The sequence below is a fragment of the Podarcis pityusensis genome (assembly GCF_964106645.2).
Source record: "Podarcis pityusensis genome assembly, chromosome: 8".
Lineage (NCBI taxonomy): Eukaryota > Metazoa > Chordata > Lepidosauria > Squamata > Lacertidae > Podarcis > Podarcis pityusensis.
The window spans coordinates 64,559,037-64,578,991 of NC_138033.1; the positions used below are offsets into that span (position 1 = coordinate 64,559,037).

Below are 19,955 nucleotides of genomic sequence, written 5' to 3' on the forward strand. Positions count from 1 at the left end.
TCCACCCAGCACTTAATACATGTGTGTCCTTTATCCTCAGGACTGTAACCTACTGAGTTCAATGAGATTTTCTAGTAGGTGTGCCTGGGGCTGCAGCCTTCCCAACTGTTTTGAGGGTAGCCATAAATTGGAGGGTTGTATTCTACTAAGTAGTACTAAGTAGACCTATTGGGATGAATTCATCTAAGTGTGTCATGGCCATGAATTTCAGCGGGTCTACGCTCGGTCAGATTAGCATTGTATAGAGCCTGACAAAAATGAATATATCAAAATACTTTATTTGCGCTTTCGTATACATCTATTAGCGTTTTTTTCATTGTTTGCTGATTGTTTGTATTTTGAAAAAATACGAATAAAAACATTCTAAAAAGCACCCTAACACTGTATGCATCTGATACATTGCAAATCTCTCCCTGGCAGTAAATGAAAGATTATCTGCAGCCTTTTTAATGCTATGCCAATTCCTTGTATCAGTAGGTATGTTTGCCTTTTTAAAATTCATCTCCTGCCCTAGGCATGTAATAGTGAATCTTGTGCTGACTAGTGGTTGTATGTGAAGCATCAAGGGTTGTATTAAATGATTCTTGAGTTTTGCACGTTTTCCAGTGGCCTCTTCCTTTAGGAGTAATTCAACCCTCTTATACTTTTATGGATGCAGGTAGTATTTTTTCAGCTTCCAGGTACACCAGCTTGTCTCTTGTTGCCCTGGGGACCTGTCCCAACTTCTCCTTTGCCACTCTCTGACCCATGCCCATTCCATAAGCATTAGTATTTCTCTAGGTGCTATTTAGAGCACGTAATGGTAAGCAGGTAGTATTTCTGCTTCCTTCTTTCCTTTTCTCTCACTTTCAGCAGTGGCCACTCATTTTATGTGCAGCATTCTGTATCTGAAATATATTTAGAGCATCCACCCTTTCTCACTGAAATCAATTATTGAGTATTTGCTTGTATAGGCTTTTTCTATTTGGGCATCTCTATGCCCCACCCCCGCTACTTCTCATGTTGCTTTTGTTTTCCATGTGAAATAACCCCCCTTGGAAGCATAGAATGCGAGATTGAAAAGGCAGCATTTCAGCAACTTAGAAAATGTAATATTCTTCATTCCCAATTCATTTGATAAGTGAGCCAGTTCATCCGCCTCTTTTATTCTAGTGCCTTGCACAAAGATGCTTAAATCGACTTTGGAAAATAGTTTCTTTGTAAAATGCTGTGTAGAAGTACCAGGACCTGCAATACATATTGTAGAACATTTCCTTGAATGCTGATTTCCAGAGGCTGAGTGTTTTGTGATGCAGCAGCAGCTAATTGCTGCTTCTGCCCTCCAGATAAGCAGGATAAACACTTTGATAAAATTGAACAAATTACTGCATCTCTGCCAGGGTTTTGTGTGTGCGTTTATTTTTTTGCTAGCATGTTTTGAGATGTTTGGTTATTGCAGGAGGAATGGAATCATGGGTAATTTGTGATTACTTTTTCAGAAATAAGTAAATATTGGGAATTATTTCCAGAAATTTGAAGCAATGGGAAGGATGGATCCCCTCCATCCAGGGTATGTTCATTGCTGGGCAGACTACCACCTCTCAAAACTTTATTGGCCATGGCTGCCCATGGGCTCTCTGGCAACTATGGAATGGTTTGTATCCCTGGACCTGCTTAAGGCCAATCTTCTCCATGGGTGTGGTAAGAACATGGCTGTCTGAAGTCAAGATACCTCTGTGTGTTGGAAAAAAATGTAATAAATGCTTTAGGGCCAAGAAAAGTGAATATGAATCTTCTAAAAAATCTTGTATTCAGTCAACAATTTAAAAACAGAATGATGTTGTTCTAGCTCAAGTGTATTAACTTCAACGGGTTGTATTCAACATTGGTTCTACTCAGAGTAGACCCATTTAAATTAATAGACATGGTCTGTTAAATTCAGTGGGTCTACTGTCTGTTGGTCTAATGTTGGATACCACCCCAAGTTTGTAGTTTGGATTTCAAGGAAAATCTTTTTAAAAATTTCAAACTGTTCAGTTTCTACACACTTTAGAGTGAGCAAACTTGGCCCATACATTCCTTTTCATCTCCCCTCTCATGGAAAAGGACACAGTCTTTACATTTGCAGACATAATGGTGAAATGACTTACACTTACCATAAATATTTGTAACTCATATTGCCATAAAAATGGAATTCATGGGTTTTTAAAGTATATGTGTGTGTATGTATATATATATATATATATCACACAATAAAATAGAGATTGTCTACAACAGATAAAGATGAGATGACAAATACAATAATTCAGTGGTTTAAAAACAGCACAACAAAGGGAGGATGTCAAAGATGAGGCAAGGGTGGGAAGCTCTATTGCTGGGCATGCAATCAAAGTGAAGCGCCCCCCCCCACAGCAATGTTCCAGCCAAGTGCCACTCAAATGTTCATCACCCACACTTGAGTTTGATGGGAAAGAAAAGGTGTTGAGTGCCATTCTCATATGAGTTGCACCACACTCCACATCCCCAGATGATCTCACCCAGTGGGTTTGCCAGCAGCCAAATTATCAAATAGGAATCCCCCAGCCCAGCCTTCTGGAACTGTCTGTCCAGGAAGGGCTGAAACCCAGTTCCCATTCCAATTGGATGGTCCAGAATGGTGCCCTATTCAATGATATCAAATGCCATTGAACGGTCCAGTAGAACCAGCAGGTGGCACTCTTACTGTTCTCTTCCCAGTGTGGTTTGACCAACTGGGTAAGAACAGCCATAACAGGACCTTAATCTATTTCATCTGGGAGAATGTGGACTGATGTCACTACCACATTTTCAAACACCTTGCTCGGAAAAGGAATATTAGTGATTACCTGGAATATGGTGGGATTCAGTAGGGACTATGTTAGCAAAGTTCTTAACCACTACCTCATTTAATAAGAAAGTGTTTATCACTCTCCTCACCCACTTGGTCAGCCCACCCCTGGATATCTTTGTCCACCAGAAACTATAAGGACAGAATATGTTCTTAGTTTATCTACTGACTCTGCCCTAACCATTATGGTTTAGGGACCCCCTCCCCTAATGTAAGTTTGACACTGGGCCCTATTTAGTTAATTAATTTTTGTTATAGTGTGAGAGGTCGAAACAGAAAGCTGCAATGATCTACAATGGTTCAGAACTCTGACAAACAAGAAGAAACATGGTGATGTGTAACCCTTGAGCCACATCACAGCAGTGGTTGAATTCTTACCACACGATGTGAATAATGTTATGAATTAAGCTGAACATGTTTTCTGGAATGGTCTATACTTCAGTAGCTAATAAACTTCTGGCATTCATGTGATTTTGTGTGTAAGCACAATTTTAATCATTGTGCCCCCCATCCCCACAAATCATTTTATTTATTCAAGTTTTTTGTGGGTTGTATCAAGTGTTGTCACTTTAAGGAGACTAATTGAAATCAATGGACATGCCTAACTCAGGTCCACTAATTTCAATTGGTCTATTCTGAGTGAAACTTAGTTCAGTGCAACCTTACATGTAAAATATTCAATATTTTGCAAAGTTTTGGAGATGAATTTTTGTCAAAAGGCAATCAGCCATGTCCTATACCTTACATTGGGGCGATAGGGAGGAAAAGTTTAATTTAGTGAAGGTTAAAAACTTGTTGTCGATTCTATAAGAACTATAAAAGGCTTTCAGTTTTACTCTGAAGCTCCTTAAAAAAATGGGTGCATGTTGTTCTTAGACATTGCCTTGTAGCTCAGATGTTAAGACATTAATAAAGAAATGTTCTATGTATGCTTTGATATACTTGTTCTGAAACACCCCACGTAGGCATATGTTAAACGCATTTGTGGCAGTTTCACAAGAAACCTTGCAGTTTCAGTTGTCAAAAGATTTAATTTGTCCTGTGTGAATTTGGCCTTAAGATATTCATCTTCAAATGAGTCATCACAATAATCACCCAGCCCTTCACCAGCTAGATGTTCACCATCTTCTGAACCCAGTGCCAGTTTTGGACTGTGCACATATCAATGCACACAAATCCATTTTTCTGGCAGACACATTTTGGCTCATTGATGCAACCACAGGCTAGATGATCAAGTACACCCTCAGTGTATTGTATACATATGTATGATTTGGGTGACTCAAAGCTTACTGTCAGTTTCTTCATTAATCTGTTTGTGCATACAGTATTGGGTACTTTTAGCAAGTGAGTGCTGCATTTGAGTGTCTTGTGCACCAACAAAGTATCGGCTTGGACAAGAGGCTGTGGTATCTGGTAGAGTTTGGGTTGTGTTTTCAGGGGGCTCAAAGTTTACTGTGGGGTGCACAAAGCCAGTTCCCTATTAATTTATACATATTTTTTGCTGTTACTGGCAGTGCAGTATAGCTTGACTATGTTTGTTGCCTTAACAAAGCATTGGGTTGGATGTGATTCTGTGGCAAACTGTAGAAGATGCTGCACTGGAGATGTGAGTGAGTTTGCAAAGCACTCTGATTGTTGTAATTCCTTAACCAGATCGCTTCACCTTTCTGCATAATTTAAGTAATGATCACACACCAGCTGCATGATGCCTGCAGGTCTGCCGCCTATTTTCCATCTCTTAGGTTGTAGACCTTTCCAGGAATGATACACACAGTATTTTTAATCAGGTATGGTATGAATTTTCAGTGTGGTTTGTGGACTAATATAGATAAATTCAGACTGGGTGCTGTTTCATTAGCTGCCTGGATTAAGTCGTGTGGTGTTTCCTATGTAGCTTACGTGTTTTTTATTACTTGGATTTAAATAGGGAAATGTTAAAAATGCCTTTTTAAGTTTAGCATGAATTTAGTTACATGGAATGTAATGTTTAGTTCTGGGGTCTGGATTTCTGTCTCCTTGAAGGATTCTTGATAGGATTGGATAAAAACAATGTATTGCTGAAATGTCATCTAAATGCTCTATTATAATAGTTAGGGATGCTTTTCAGCTCAGTTCTGCAAGGCCTCTTGTTCTTGGAGCTATGCAGCTGCTTCATTCTGGAGTTACCCATGTTACTTTCTTAATGATTTATCCCAGAAGTTATACTTTGGCTTTGAACTGGGCTTAGGGTTACTGAGGAAATGGTGCCAACTTAATCATACTGTTTTATCTGAAGTATGTGATCATTTCTCCCCTCCCCAAATAAATACGGTGTTTACGGTACTCAAATGAATCTGATTTCACCTTGCTTATATACTAGTTATCAGGCTTCTTAGCTCTTCCTCCCCCCTCTCCTTTCAAAGACTAGAACAATACAAACAACAGTGCCTCTGAAGGATTGTGTGCCTCATACTGACATTGTGATGGGATATTGATTCTTGCTGTAACATTTAAAATGGCGTGCATGCCTCCCAGCAGTGAATACATATGACAGATGCAATATGAGATGAGAATTCTGGTAGAAATGAAATGATGTAGGGTTTATTTTCCTGTTCCAGTGGCATTGCTGAGTGGGGAGGGGAGAGATGGGTTGGGTTTATCTTTTGTTCTTTTTGTAGGCAGCAGCCCCAAGGAACTAAGACATTAGTTTCCAGTCCTCCAAGTGATTTTAATAATAAAAGTAATTTAAGGAGAGGATTGGGCTGACTCTGCTTTTGTTTGTGTGCATGTGTGTTGGTTGCTGCAGGATCATATTCCCAGAACATATTCTTATTTTGGCTCACTGTGTTTCCCAAGTAATTCCAGGGTTAACGGCTGGATGTAGAGGATGTGAGTAGGATGAAGATAGAAAAAGCAATACATGAATTGCAGTGAGAAACTTAAAAACCCTGGCTCAGCTTTCAGGTCCTGTGCAGATGTCGTGCTGCCCAGTTTCCTAATCATGTTGCAGACTTTCATGCCACCTCTCTGCGTAGATCTTCCCCTCTCCTTTTCGCCTCAGAGCAAAGTATGTCTAAGTGCTACCTTTTTGCCCATTCATTTCCTGACTATAGTTGGCACCAAGCCATAGTTTGCAACAATGGTCACAATTAGATTTGTAAAGCATAGTTTGGGCAAACTATGAGTAGTGTGCTTGTGTAGACATTGCATGCTACTTGGCTTTGAAATAGTAAGGTTTTTGTTTTATTTAATGCCTGCAAGAAAGGAATGGGTTGAGGAGTCACTATGGGGTGCTCCCCCTCCCAACCATGGTTGGTCAGCTGTTCAGAGTTGTATCTAAACTGAGCCTGGATCTGGGAAACTGACTTGTGATGCTTCTAAAACATCAATGCCAAAAGCCTTTTAATCTGGTACCAGTTGGTGTCCTTAAACTGGTACCATTTCATGTAACTGGCTGTGTGGCAGAAACTAACGAATTCGTTTCTCTTTGCCTTAGCCCTGTTAGTGCTTACTTTCCCAGGCTACTGTGTTTTGGGATTGAGATGGAAAACCAGGAGCAAACAGCCACACTGACATCACCCAAGGGGGTTAGTGGAAATAGTATGCAAATACAGTGGTACCTCGGGTTAAGTACTTAATTCGTTCCGGAGGTCTGTTCTTAACCTGAAACTGTTCTTAACCTGAAGACCACTTTAACTATTGGGGCCTCCTGCTGCTGCTGCGCCGCTGCTGCACGATTTCTGTTCTCATCCTGAAGCAAAGTTCTTAAGTTTCTGGGTTAGCGGAGTCTGTAACCTGAAGCGTATGTAACCTGAACTGTAGGTAAAACCCGAGGTACCACTGTACATTGTATCTAAGACCAGCTGTCATAATTTCTGGTTGCCTGTTTGTGGGTCACTGTGTCCTTGCTGCATCCCAACATGAAGGACTGGTCTCTGATGTCATTGCTGAACTTTGGTGGTCAGCATGCAGCATGAGGTCAGGGATAATTCCCCCCTGCCCGCTCCAAGCCTTGGTGGGGGGATTTTCTTTGTTGTGTTATAAAAACATATATAATGAGTCAGAATGTTGGTCCATCTAGTTCAGTACTGTCTACACTGACTGGCAGTGGGCTCTCCAGGCTTTCAGGCAGAGAGGTCTTTCCCAGCCCTATCTGACAATTCTGGGGATTAAGATTGAGATCTTATTTATGCAAAACAGAAGCTCTATCGCTGAGCTACAGTCATTTCCAAACTTGCGGTTGGGAGCTTGAGGTACTTCTATAGTGAATTGTGACTTCAGGGGCAACCCCCATTTTTTGGGGTGTGTGTGTGGAGGTAGAGGTTCGTTGTGCTCACGAAAGGGGTGGGGTGCTTACCATGACAAGAAAGTGATTGAGTTTCTTCCCCATTTGAGACTTAACTCTCTTTAATCTGTGTGGTGTAGTGGTTCGGACTGGGACTGAGGAGATGGTTCAAATCCCCACTCACTGATGATGCCCACTGGGTGATCTTGGGCCAGTCATAGTCTCCTAGTCAAACCTAGCTGGTTGTGAGGTTAAAATAGGAGGTGAGCAGGAAGAGAATGGAAAGTGAGGGACCATGTGTGCAGTCTTGAGCTCTTTGGAGAAAAGACGGGATATAATGTAATATATAAATTCATTCCCTTTTGTATTGGTAATCAGATTACTTTGTGTACAGTCTCAGTTCTGAGAAGTCTGTAGCCTGTGGCATGTTGTCCTGAACTTATACTTTTTACCCTCTCTGCCCCATTCAAATATCTTACATTACCAATAAGCCAGGAAGCCCTAACATTTGCTTTTTAAATGCAGCTCTAGGTTTTTCGGATGCTGCCTTTTAATATAATGTTAATCTGTACATTAAAAAAAAACAACAGATTGAACTTAAAGTAGTAAGATGTGTTGTGCTTGGTGGTTGAGAGTTATGCAGTGTTTGTTTACCATATGAGACCAGCTGAACTCTTGAGGAGTCCTCCCCACCGCACCCCCCTCCCCAGCAAAAGAAAAAATATTAAGTCTTAACAACTTGCTTTTTGTGGGGAATAAAATTTAGCAAAATGAGAAGAATCAACATAACATTCTTATTTCAGAATGACTTGGGAACTGCTCTGAGATGTGTTAGAATGTTTATCAAAGATTATTCACTTTGTGTAGAAGAATTTCAATCACTTTAGATGTCTTTAGTAGTAAACTTACTTTAGAAGACCTTTTTATTGAGTTAAAGAGCTACTTAAGTACTAACTTTAAACATGTGTGTTGGCTTTTATAATGTTTGCTAAATCAAGAGCAGCCAGATCAATAGTCCAACTGAGGTCAATATAGTGGGATTACTGGGTTGAAATTGGAATCTGCTTCTTTAAAAAAATATATGGGGGGAAGCATTTTTTTTGCAGTACAGTTAACAATATTATTTCCAAATAAATTGTTCATGCATTTCATCTATCACTGTGACAAAAACATAGTGTGGTTTTAACTTTTTTTATTTAAAAAATTAAGCTACTTGAGTCATCACTGGATATGTGATGCATTCTATTTATTGGATTTTAATAAATAAGCAACTACAAAACTAACTGCTAAGGCTGTGCAGAGCCCCTCCCCCCAAAAAAGTAATAGAAATATGTTTTGAAGTGAAGGTGACTGTAAATGTTGATTTGTAACTGATTGCAATGTGTTTGATTCATTTCAGTAAATGTGAATCTGTGCAACATACTTAGTTTTTTACTTACTGTAGCTCCTTTGTTTTGCAGAGATCTTGATGCAGCGCCATTTTGGATTTCTTTTTAATAATGTGTGACCCTTCACCTTTGATCCCTTGACCTGCATTATCTTGGTAACCATTTCATTTTTAATTTAATTTTCATTTTTTGATTTTTGGTGTGCAAGCTTGTAACATTTCACCTTCTTAAATTGTAACATTCTTTGATTTCTCTAAATATAAGTATTATGTTTACCTGTAAATGTTGTAAAATGTTAGTTTCATTTTCTGTATTAAAATTCATTTCAGTTTTAAAAATATGCAGTTCTCATTGTTTTTCTTTTGATGTGTAACAGTGTGCATGTTTTTATACAGTATGTTTTCTAGCCATGTGTTTAGAGCACTTATAAACTAACATTCTTTTTTTAAAATAATAATATGCAAGTTTTAAGCTTGCATATTCTTAAAACATTTTTCTTGCCCAAGTCATATGTTAGCAGTTTTGAGATCATAAGAGTATTATAGGGCTGAATTTTAAATCTATCTATCTGTCTGTTACACACCTTACTTCACAAGCCTCCTTTGCAAGTACAGTTCCATTTAAATGTATGTAAAGATGCACCTTTTAATTTTTGTTCAGCTAAGTTAATTCTCCTTTTTTCCTGTTCTGGAGAATATTTGTTTCTTTTATGAAGACTCCATAATTGTTGTTTTGCCTGATGATGATGCCCATGCCTTGCTGGTTGACTTGTCCCTACTTGGTGTTTTGGGGACTTGCACTTCAAATTGTTGTTGGTATAGTGCAGCCTTCACCAATCTGGAGCCCTGTGGATGTTTTGGACTACAACTCCCATCAGGCCTAGCCAGCACAGCACCACGTTCCAGTTGCATTGAATTGCAGCCCAAAACATCCGGAAGGCATCAGATACATGCAAACGCTCCATTCTTAACTAAAATCTGATGTAAGAATTTACTATCACTAGACAGCAGATTTGTTGGACAAAATAAAGTGATCAGCACAGATTCAGATGACTACTTCTCGTCCTCATAACTGAAGTGGATGGACAATCGCTTGTCCTCCATATTACAGTTTTAATTTCAAGGGAATATGTTTAGCAGCAACATTCTTGGCATGCCACTGGGTCAGACTTCACAGAAGAGGTGACATGTTAAAATCTGAAAGGAACTGAGCTTGCAGATTCTTCCGAAACAGGTAGTTTTAGAAGGTTGGAGCATGCTTACAAATCACATTGATTTCAGTGAAGTTTTCTTCCAAGTAAGACTGCATAAGAATTATGGCACCAGTGGCACTGTTATGATCTAATGCTATTGGAATAATTCACGTCAAGAGTGAGTATCATTTGACCATAGAGCTCCAGCGTGTTTTTATGTATAAAAAAAGGAAAAGGTGTTGACACTTAAAGCAGTCAGCTAACTTAGGACAATGACTGTGACTTTGATAGGAATCTATTTTTGTCTTACAAATGATCTGATGAAATCTGTGCTGAGCATGGCCCAGTGGAGCACAGATTATTTTTTAAGTGCCTCATTATTTTATTCTCTAACATTTAATACTGAAGTTTTAATTGCACACAGCTGAAGCTGCTAAATGAATGCTGAAATGGGTTTAGGGCCTCTTGGAGCTGCCTTTGTCTAGGAAACTGTTTTGTTCATTACAGGCACAAATTACAATTTGGGTTTGGTACTAGGGATCTTGAGCTCTCGCTGTCCACCTCTCCCTCATTTAGGATAATATCTTTGCCCTCTCAGCATTAACAAACTGCAGACTCCAGGATTATTTAGGGGAAGCCAAGTGATATGATGCTGTTTTAAATGGATAGTGCAGACGGGGCCTTTTCTCCTAGGAGTTATGGAAGCCATGTGAGGCTGTGAGAATGCACCCAAGGCTCCTGAGGCCTTGCTTCTTGGAGTTAAGGAGTCAGGAGTTGGCTATGGTATTGCACAGACCACCTCCTCCTCAACACATGTGCTAATTTTACTCACCATTACATCTGATTAACAGGGTCTACGATTTTTGCTGGCCAACCCCCAAATTCTGGTTGTCTGGTTCCTCCCCTCACTGGCTGGCTGGCTTTGGCACCTTTACCAAAGAAATCCCCCCCCCCCTCCAACATTTCTTGTGGGAAAAGCAGGATGGAAGAAGCATTCTTGCTTCTGCTGGCGCTTGGCAATGCGGTTTGGTGTCTAGCTGCTGAGGAGAGGCTAAGAGAGCTTCCCTACCTGTTTTCCCTCTCCCTGTGAAGAGCGAGGTGAGGAGCTTGCTTCTTACTCTCAGCCAGCTTTCCTTCCAGGATTGGGGTGGGTGGGAATTGCAGTGAAGTTGCAGCCCCACTCTGTAGCTTCAAAAGTGGGCACAAACTCATCATGTTTGCCAGAGGGTGATATACTCGCCATGGAACAGCACAGAGGACAAAGCCTGCTGTTACCATTGGTTTAAAATTCAAGTTAAAATCCACCTGACAGAACCATGACCATATTCCATTCACTTACCTCCAGGGAGCATTGTGTATACACCCCAGTGGATTCCACTGCTGCATAAATGAAGTGGGGTTTCTGCATTTGAACCTAGCACAATTCCCACCCACCCCATTAGTGGTTATAGCTGAGTACTTTGTCCTGCCAAAGCAACCCCATTGCCTTGAGCTGCCAGCTGCAGCCCTAAGCACTTTGTGAGTTGGCTTCTTTGAAGTCAGCAGAGTTTTCTTAAGTAAATGTGCTTAGGAGCAGAGCATCAGGCTGTGAACCTGCCCTGTTAGCTGTTCAAGAGCCCTTATTGGAGTTGAAGGGACTGTCTGAGCAGGGAGCCAAAGGATGAATCCCGGAGGCATGTAGCTGGGGAAATGTAGGCCTGCTGCATGATAGGGGCACATGCTTTTGCAGGTTCTCATCATCAGATTTGCAAGAAGTCCAGAGGGTTTCAATATTTTAGAACAGTTTTTAAACAAGCCTTGTGGCGTGGCAAGCAATGAGACAGTCATTCTTTTCTAAGTGCAGAATGAGCTTGCAAACACTATAGGTCCAAAGGGTTGTTTTTACTTGCAAATGAGAGGTCTTTGTTTTCTTCTTTGCAGCACTTTTAAAAGGCAGGGTTCAGAAGTGCATCCTGCTGTTTTAGGGGACATTTGCTTTGAACAGCTATGTCACCCCTGCCCGCCCAAGCTGGTTTAGAGAACTCAAGGCCCTGAAAGTTGTCTGGGTTTCCTGCCTCCTTTCCAGATGCTGCTGTAGCTGGAGTTGGTCAGTACTTTTAAAAACTCAAACTGATTAGGGGCTTTTGCTCTGTTTTCAGCTCTTGGCAAACTCTTGGCTACCAGGAACTCCTAATTATGAACATACCAACAAGAAAGACCAACAGCTCATACAGACACACACACACACACACACACACACACACACACACAGTAGTAGCAGAACCTCATTTAAACATGACTTGAATATACCCCCCTCCCCTTTCCTTTAGGAGTCATGCATAAAAGCAGTTGTTACGCATTTGAAATGGAACCTTTTAAAACACATTTTTCTTCTTTTAGGTTGCTGCTAACATGACAGCATTAAAAGCTTGCTTGTAAAATAAAGCGGATTGTCTCTGTAAGCCCCCTCCATCCTACTTCAAATAATTGTGTGGGAAGACAAACGAAATAAGTAATGGAGGACATAGAAGTACACCAGATTTTTCACCTAGTGCTCCCTGGAAGTTTGCTGAAGAGATTTAATAAATGGCAAAATGTAATAAGATGCTTGGAGAGAGCTGACATTCCTGTTTCAGAGGGGCATATTGTAGGTCCCTTGCAGGGCAAAGTTGGCACTCTTGTTGGGATCAGCCTATGGAAGTGAATCCTGCTAAAATTATTACTATTACTATTATATACAAATTACAGTACCGTAATTTATTTGATTTATATTTCACCTTTCCTCTAAGGAGCTCAAGGTGGTATGCATGATTTCCCCCCCTCCCCATTTGATCCTCACAACAACCCTGTGAAGTAGGTTAGGCTGAGAGATGGGTGAATGGCCCAGGGTCATCCAGTGAGCTTCGTGGCCAAGCGGGAATTTGAACCTTGGTCTCCCAGGTCCACTACACCACAGTGGCTATGATTGTAGTACATGAACAAAAACTCCATTCTCTAGTTCATTTCAGTGATACCTGGCCTCGGCAACATATGGCTGATGAAGCCAAATAGATTCCTCCAATATGGATTGGAGCCAAAATGGATTCCTCCAATTTGGAAATTCATTGCTTCTTCTCCATCTCCTTCCCCATGCAAAAACTGGCATGTTTGCCATTTCCATATCCGGGGTAGCACCAGCCAGCATAGTTAGTGATCGGGAATGATGGGAGTTGTAGTCCAATAATATCTGTAGGGCACCACATTGGCTTCCCTTATTCAATACCATAATAATGTTTACAGTAGTTGAACTGTCTGCTGAACCTCATATTCTCTCCAGGAAACCGGGGTTGAATGGCTCTTGGATCCCTCCGTTGGTACAATAACTTGGACGATTACATTTTTATCCCCTCCTTCCTTCAAGGAGCTTGGGGTGGGCCTTCTGTCCCCCTCTCCATTTTATCATGTGCTCAACTCTGCTGATTTACTTTCCAAAGGAGTAGCTGTGTTAGTCTTTTGCAGGAAAACATCAAAGTGTATTCTGCCACCTTAAAGACTAACACATTTTATGATGGCATAAGTTTTTTTGTGGACTAAAGCTTGTGGTGTAATAAATGTGTTGGTCTTTTAAGTGCCAGAGGACCTTAACGTTGTTTTATCCTGTGAGGTGGGTTAGGCTGAGAGGCAGTGACTGGCCCAAGGTCACACAGTGATCTGAATGGGGATTTGAACCTAAGTCTTCACAGTTGCAATCAATATTTTATTCACCACACCAGGGTCTACTTAGGTGGTGGTGGTGTTTAACTAGAACTGCAAGATCTACCAATCAGATCCAGCTTGTAAATGCATAACCAGTTAAGGAACAGGCTGCCTCTATGTGCATTCTTCACTGAGACATTTGTTTCTTGAACCAGAGAAATGAAGTGAGCCCAGAGTTCTTTCACCCAAAAATGCATTCCTGATTACTCCCAAGTTTTCAGAATTCTCATTTAAGGAGGAAAAGTCCTATTTTTTCATTGCTATGGTTCATGCATAGGGAACTTGTTTATGACTCTTCAAATGTTACAGAACTACAACTCCCATCATCCTTGGCCATAGGCCATACTTGATGGGACTGATGGAAGTTGGGGTTCTGCAACATCTGGAGATCCAAAGGTTCACCACACCTGCCATAGTTGAAAGCTGAGGATAACCTACTTCAGCTCACCCGGAAATCTTCTGGTAGATCTTGGTCTACCTTCTCTCCCCACCTCAAGCCTGCACTGCAGCATACTGGATCTCTACTGAGAACACTGTGCGCAGTCTATAATGCTACATAAATTAACAGTTAAAACAAAGTAAGCATAGGGTATTAATCTCTATAGAAATCTTTTTTGCTTTCTCTCTGTCATAGCTAAGAAAATACAAAGAACAGAGACTAAATTGTGTGTGAGTCTCTTACTATTTCATGTATTGCCCATACTTGGCATCAGCTTCGACGCCAGGTTTTAATGGAGGCCATAAATTTAAAGCCAAGACCCTCATTTTCTTTCCTTGAGCGGGAAAATCTTCAGGTTGGCCCCAAAGATCTGGAAGTGTGTCCTTCGCTCTTCATAGGACTGATGACCCAAGTGGCTGCAACTGGGTGGTGGCCATTATTGTCCAGTTTCCTTCTAGCTTGACCCTTGCCTCAGTGTTTGGACACCTTCTTTGGCCAGAAGCTTTGCCCTGGGGCCAGCTGTTAAAGGTTGCTTTGGGAACCTTAGACCCTCTACCAATGCCTTGTTATGCTTCTACCCATGTCCCTCCATCCTCTCCTACCAGCTTTGAATCTTTGCTGCAACCAGCATATGGTTAAGGTTCTGCTCTTGGTTTGGAAGCTGATCAGTTCTCACTGTGTTTGGAAATCCTAATTAGCTGGTCTCACACGGGAGATTGGGGTGAAATTGGGAGGAGAGCTTGGGAATTCTTGCCTTGCATTGTGTGCAATAACTGCACCATCATTCTTGCTTGCACCAAAAGGGAACTGGTTAGCCACAGTAGCTCTAGGGTTTAAAATGCCACATGAACAAGATTCATTCAGCTAATAAGCTTTGAGCCTTCGCCTTGGGTATCAATATTAAGGGGGTGGGGAAAACTATTTTCTTCACTAATGCAGTATTAAAATGGGTGGGAGCATAAATGAAGAGCTCTTTCCCTCCAAGCCAGTTTTGAGAAAGCCATTACGAGGTAACAAATGGCTCTTGTAGGTTGCTGTTCATACATGCCTCTGCATAGTCATAAGGTCTGCCTGCATCAGCACCATGTTGTCTTGGCACATCGTATCCCAGTGTTTTTCAGGAGGGGGCTTCACATTCTGCATCCACTTCCAGCTCCTGTCACAGACAAGCTTTTTACTTCTGTGGCTCCTTTGTAAAGTAAGTGTCTTCGCATATTCTTATGCTGTGAACTGGCCTGAGATCTTTAGGTGAAGGGTGGTATACAAATTCAAATAATAATAATAATAATAATAATAGCAGCTCCACATGGCATTATATAAGCCTGCAACCTGTGCAGGGATTACGTTCCGGGAACCACACCTAAAGCCAGAATCGTCAAAACACATTGGGGACAGTGGTGGGTCGGATTGTTGAAGTATTTTTTTCCCTGGGCACCCGCCCCCCTTTTTGCTTTTTTTTTTTTGCCAAGCGCATTAAGCTCAATGCGCACAAGTTAAATATGCCATAAGTTGCGGGCTTACTGCATATATATTTAATGGGGTGTGAATGTTTTTGCCTTACAACATTTTTATATACTGCCTTTCCCCAGGCAGTTTATAATTTATAATAAAGGTCTTGCAATTTCAGAAGAGCCATGATACGAAAATAAAGGGTATTGAGACAGGAGGAAGAAAATAAGCATGTTCAGGTGGAGGCAGTTCTGGGAGTGGAGAACCCCAAATCACAGTTGGTCCCAGGAAGCTAGGCTAGATGGGCCTTCAGGGTCTGTCTTCTTCCTCTGGTGCAGCCAGTTGGAATGACCACAGATGAAATCCAAGTCAAGCAATCAGTAGGTTGGTCTATTTGGGGCTTCATGTGGTACAACATTTTGCTTCCTGAAGAAGTCTTCTTCAGACAGATGAAGGCAGCATGAGTGACACCATGTTGAGTATGGTGCTCTGTTTTCAGGACCCAGGCTGTGGATGCATAGCCCTCCGCCCCATGCCAGTGGATATGAGCCATGCTGAATGCAAGATGGTGGCACTTGTGGGACACACAGCCACTGCTATTTTGGATGCTCAGCATGTGTCAATCTAGGTGCTTTACCGCACACACAAGTTGCATCAGAATGGGGAAGAGTGTGCTTTTACAATGTAGTTAGCTCAAGCAACGATATGAAATGTCAGTGCATGGAATGAGTTGCTAGAGGACAGAGACAAGCAAACAAAAAATGAAGGGTACAAACTCAACCCCCAGGGGCTCTGTGAAGTGAGGAATTTGGGTAGTGTCATATAGAAATAGACCTTTTTTTAAAGCACTGTTCATCTGTATTTTAAATATTTTGTTGATGGGTGAGAGAGAGATTCCCGCCCACTAAATACGGTACAGTAGCAGCTTCTCAAGCACTGCAAAAATCAAGACAGCAGTACACAAACTTTTTAGCCATCTTGGTCACCTTGGATCACTTGTTGAGCAAAGCTTATTGTAGTTCTTGCGGGGAGGTATTGGGAGAAACCCCAAGAATACAGCTCACTCGTGTACATTTTTCAGATGAATGCTCCTAAGTTCCTTGTGTGCTGGGAAATGCCAAGTAACTTCTCCCTTTCAGTTGCATTTAAGATTCTGTCCCTCATGAAATTCCATGCAGGGTCATTGTGGGTAGGGGTCACCGTTACAGCCTTCACCCTGGGCACGGGTCTCTTGAGTGCATTGCCTTTACAGCTGGTGAATGAGAACCATTCAATTATACAGCAGGGAGTAGAGTACTACACTTGAAAACAACATCAGAGACTGCATTTAGTGGAGAAATTGCCCTGTTTGAAAGCTTGTGTTTCCAAGGAGCTGGTGTTCAGACACACAATGCACATATCTACAGACCTCAGATTCATATGCACACATTTTAGGCAACCATATAGAGATTCTGAATGGAGGGAAGAGCTTTTCTTTCCTATCCTCAGGGCCTAGAGGCAGGCTTCGGTTTAGGACAGATACAGCACAAGCTGGAGTTTGCAGAATCAGCCCCCATCTTGCGTACTGCCTGGGGACTGTGGTCTCAGTGACAGGTGGAATGATGAAGTGATGAAGTAGGTGCCTCTGTAGGGGGTAAACAACCGGGCATCTTCCCCTACTCGGTTGCCCACTGGTTCGTTGCATTGGCTGACACACACAGTTGGGCTTAGGAATTAATATATCCCACGCGAATCTGCACATTCATTGATATCCTCTAGATGACCCTTGTTGGACGCAGGTGGCGCTGTGGGTTAAACCACAGAGCCTAGGACTTGCCTATCAGAAGGTTGGCGGTTTGAATCCCCACGACAGGGTGAGCTCCCGTTGCTCGGTCCCTGCTCCTGCCCACCTAGCAGTTCGAAAGCATGTCAAAGTGCAAGTAAATAAATAGGTACCGCTCTGGCGGGAAGGTAAATGGCGTTTCCGTGCACTGCTCTGGTTCGCCAGAAGCGGCTTAGTCATGCTGGCCACACAGCCTGGAAGCTGTACACCGGCTCCCTCAGCCAATAAAGTGAGATGAGCGCTGCAACCCCAGAGTCGTCCACGACTGGACCTAATGGTCAGGGGTACCTTTAACTTTACCATGGATGGGAAAAATGTTAGGGAGCAGCAGGGATAACATCATGGCCTCATCTGTGTGAAGTAGCTTTATAAGGAAGGAGCCTGCTAACAGTTCCTTTTTCACCATCTCTTCCTGTGCGGAGATGGTGATGAAACTCTAATCTGCCCAGAGTGAGCAGTTCTGCAGAGCAAACAGCACCGAAAGGAGGTGCCTTCCTCTTCTCTCACTACTACTGCTTCCGAATTCACTGTTTTTGTTTCACGGGGCCTTTTGATATATCCATATAAGCAAAAATCCAATAAACAATTTCAAAAAGCTTGCTCGTTAGGCTGATTTCCTCATTCTTTCACAATTCTAATTATCTGATGTGGAGGAAGTAACATAATACACCGAAAATCAAATGAGGAATTAAAATGGCAATAGCTTTATTGCTGGAGGTTTTTTCCCCCTCTTAAAAAAAAAAATCCTAATGAAGGTTTAACTATTATTGGTGGTGGGAAGTGGGGGAGAACTTGTACCCACATTAGAAAGGCAGTTTCAGAATCTAGTTTCACACTTGAGTCATACTTGTCATTTGTAACCGGAGGCTGACAAGATGATGGCTCATTTTACCGAGGCTGGATGTGTTTTGTGTGTTGGCAAAGCCATATAATTTCTCTCTTCTCTGGCATAGGCTTCTTCCTGGGAATTACCTTGGGGAAAGGAGACGAACACTAGAAGAGCCCTGCAGCTGAATCAGGCCAAAGGGGCCCCATCTACTCCAGCATCCACTTCTCACAGTGGCCAGCCAGATGCCCAAATAGGAAGCCCCAAAAGCAGGACTCTCCCCTTTTGTAATTCCCAGCAATTAGATACCACCTCTTTCTCTGGAGGTTCTGCACAGCCATGGACAGCTTTATCCTCAGTGGATTGGTCTCATCTTTTCATAGAATTGAAGAGATGGAAGGGACTACGAGGGTCTTTTAGTCCAACCACCTGCAATGCAGGAATCTTTTGCCCAACGTGGGGCTTGAACCCATGACCCTGAGACAAATCCGTCCAAGTTGGTGGTCATCAACTACCGCTGGTCAAAGCAAATTCCAAAAATTTAACTGGGTGAAGAAGTTTCTTTTGTCTGTCCAGCAACCTGCTTCATTGGTTGACTCCAGGTTCTAGTATTCTGAGAGTGAGAAGAAAAAATTCTGTACCCACTTTATCCAAGCATGCATAATCTTATATGCCCGCATCATATCCAAAGGTTAAAAGCTACTTTGAATTATACCCTGAAACAGGCAGTCCACTTTAAAACTGATGCATTGTGTTTGAATGACCAGTCCCACACAGAAATCTAGCTTTTGAGGTGATTGTAGCTTGTCCGTAGTCTTTTGAAAGTCAGCCCCATGTATAAGGGACAGCTGTTGCCTCAGTCTGGATGTTACCAGGGCATGGATGACTGTGGCAAGGTTATCTCCATCTGTGAGTTGCTGCAGTGGAACCTGGTCCTGAAAAGTATTTTGTAGAACCAAAAGTGCAACTCACATAGTGGTAGAGCATATGCTTTGTACTTCTAGGATCCTAACTTCCATCCTCTGGAAATGCAGACAGAAAGAACTGAGATGGCAGATTTAACCTTGGAGAGCTGCTGCTTCTAGTTAGAGTAGACAGTGCTGGGTTTGCTTGATCTTAGTGGTTCTAACTCTGTGTCATCGGCAGCTTCACAGACTCACACATAAGTACTGAAGGAAATTAGTTCTGTAAATTATCCCGTATTGATGAGAACTAGAAACTTCAGTGAACTGAGGAAGGAATAAATTGCTTCAAACTTGTTCTCTTCCTACAGAAGCGCTGGCTCTTAAAAGTCATTAATTGATGCGTGTGACTGCCTTTGAAGATGAAAACTTGCTATATAAATGCTAAGTATTATTATTATAATACGTTGCGCAAATCAATTGATGCTCCTGCGTTTCTGGAACTCTACTATGTCAAGGCACAGATAAATTACTGCCCAATCTAAAGCACGATCAATAATTTAGACCTGAGATTTATTCAGCTTCAATTTAAAAATGATCTGAAAACCCGAGGATAAAGTATGGATCACATCTATTGAACTTCTTCAGTTCTGTGCTTCTGCTGTGAAACACTATGAGGGTATAAATAATTGCACTGCTATTATTCACAAACAGTTTTAATATTTAATAATTTGATAATTATAAGCTTTTAAAACATCCATTAAATTCCTGAGCCTTTGTTGTAGAATTGGGTGGTACACTCCGTTTTGTAAATAAAAATGAAAAAGAACAGGGCCCCATACAGAACATGGAGTTGTGCCAAAAATAAAACAATCCTTTATATATTTAGGCAAGGGTAACCCTATGAGTTCAACCTTCATCCCATGTTTACTGGATATAGGACTTCAGTATACAATGGTTCCAAGGATCTGTGAGCATGTAATACACCCTCTCTGGTCTCTCCTTCCCTGCACAAATATTCCTCACTGCATTAGCCATGGTTATGATATGCTTCAATGCAACCTTAAGCTCCATGGTTAACATTAAGCAGGTAACTAATAGCCAGGGTTTTGCA

At 41.7% G+C, this 19,955-nt stretch overlaps 1 protein-coding gene across 3 annotated transcripts in view; it reads left to right on the top strand.

The window, feature by feature from the left end:
* CAMTA1 (calmodulin binding transcription activator 1) overlaps positions 1 to 19,955 on the top strand; it is a 713,455-nt gene that overhangs the window by 30,246 nt on the left and 663,254 nt on the right. The window lies entirely within an intron of this gene.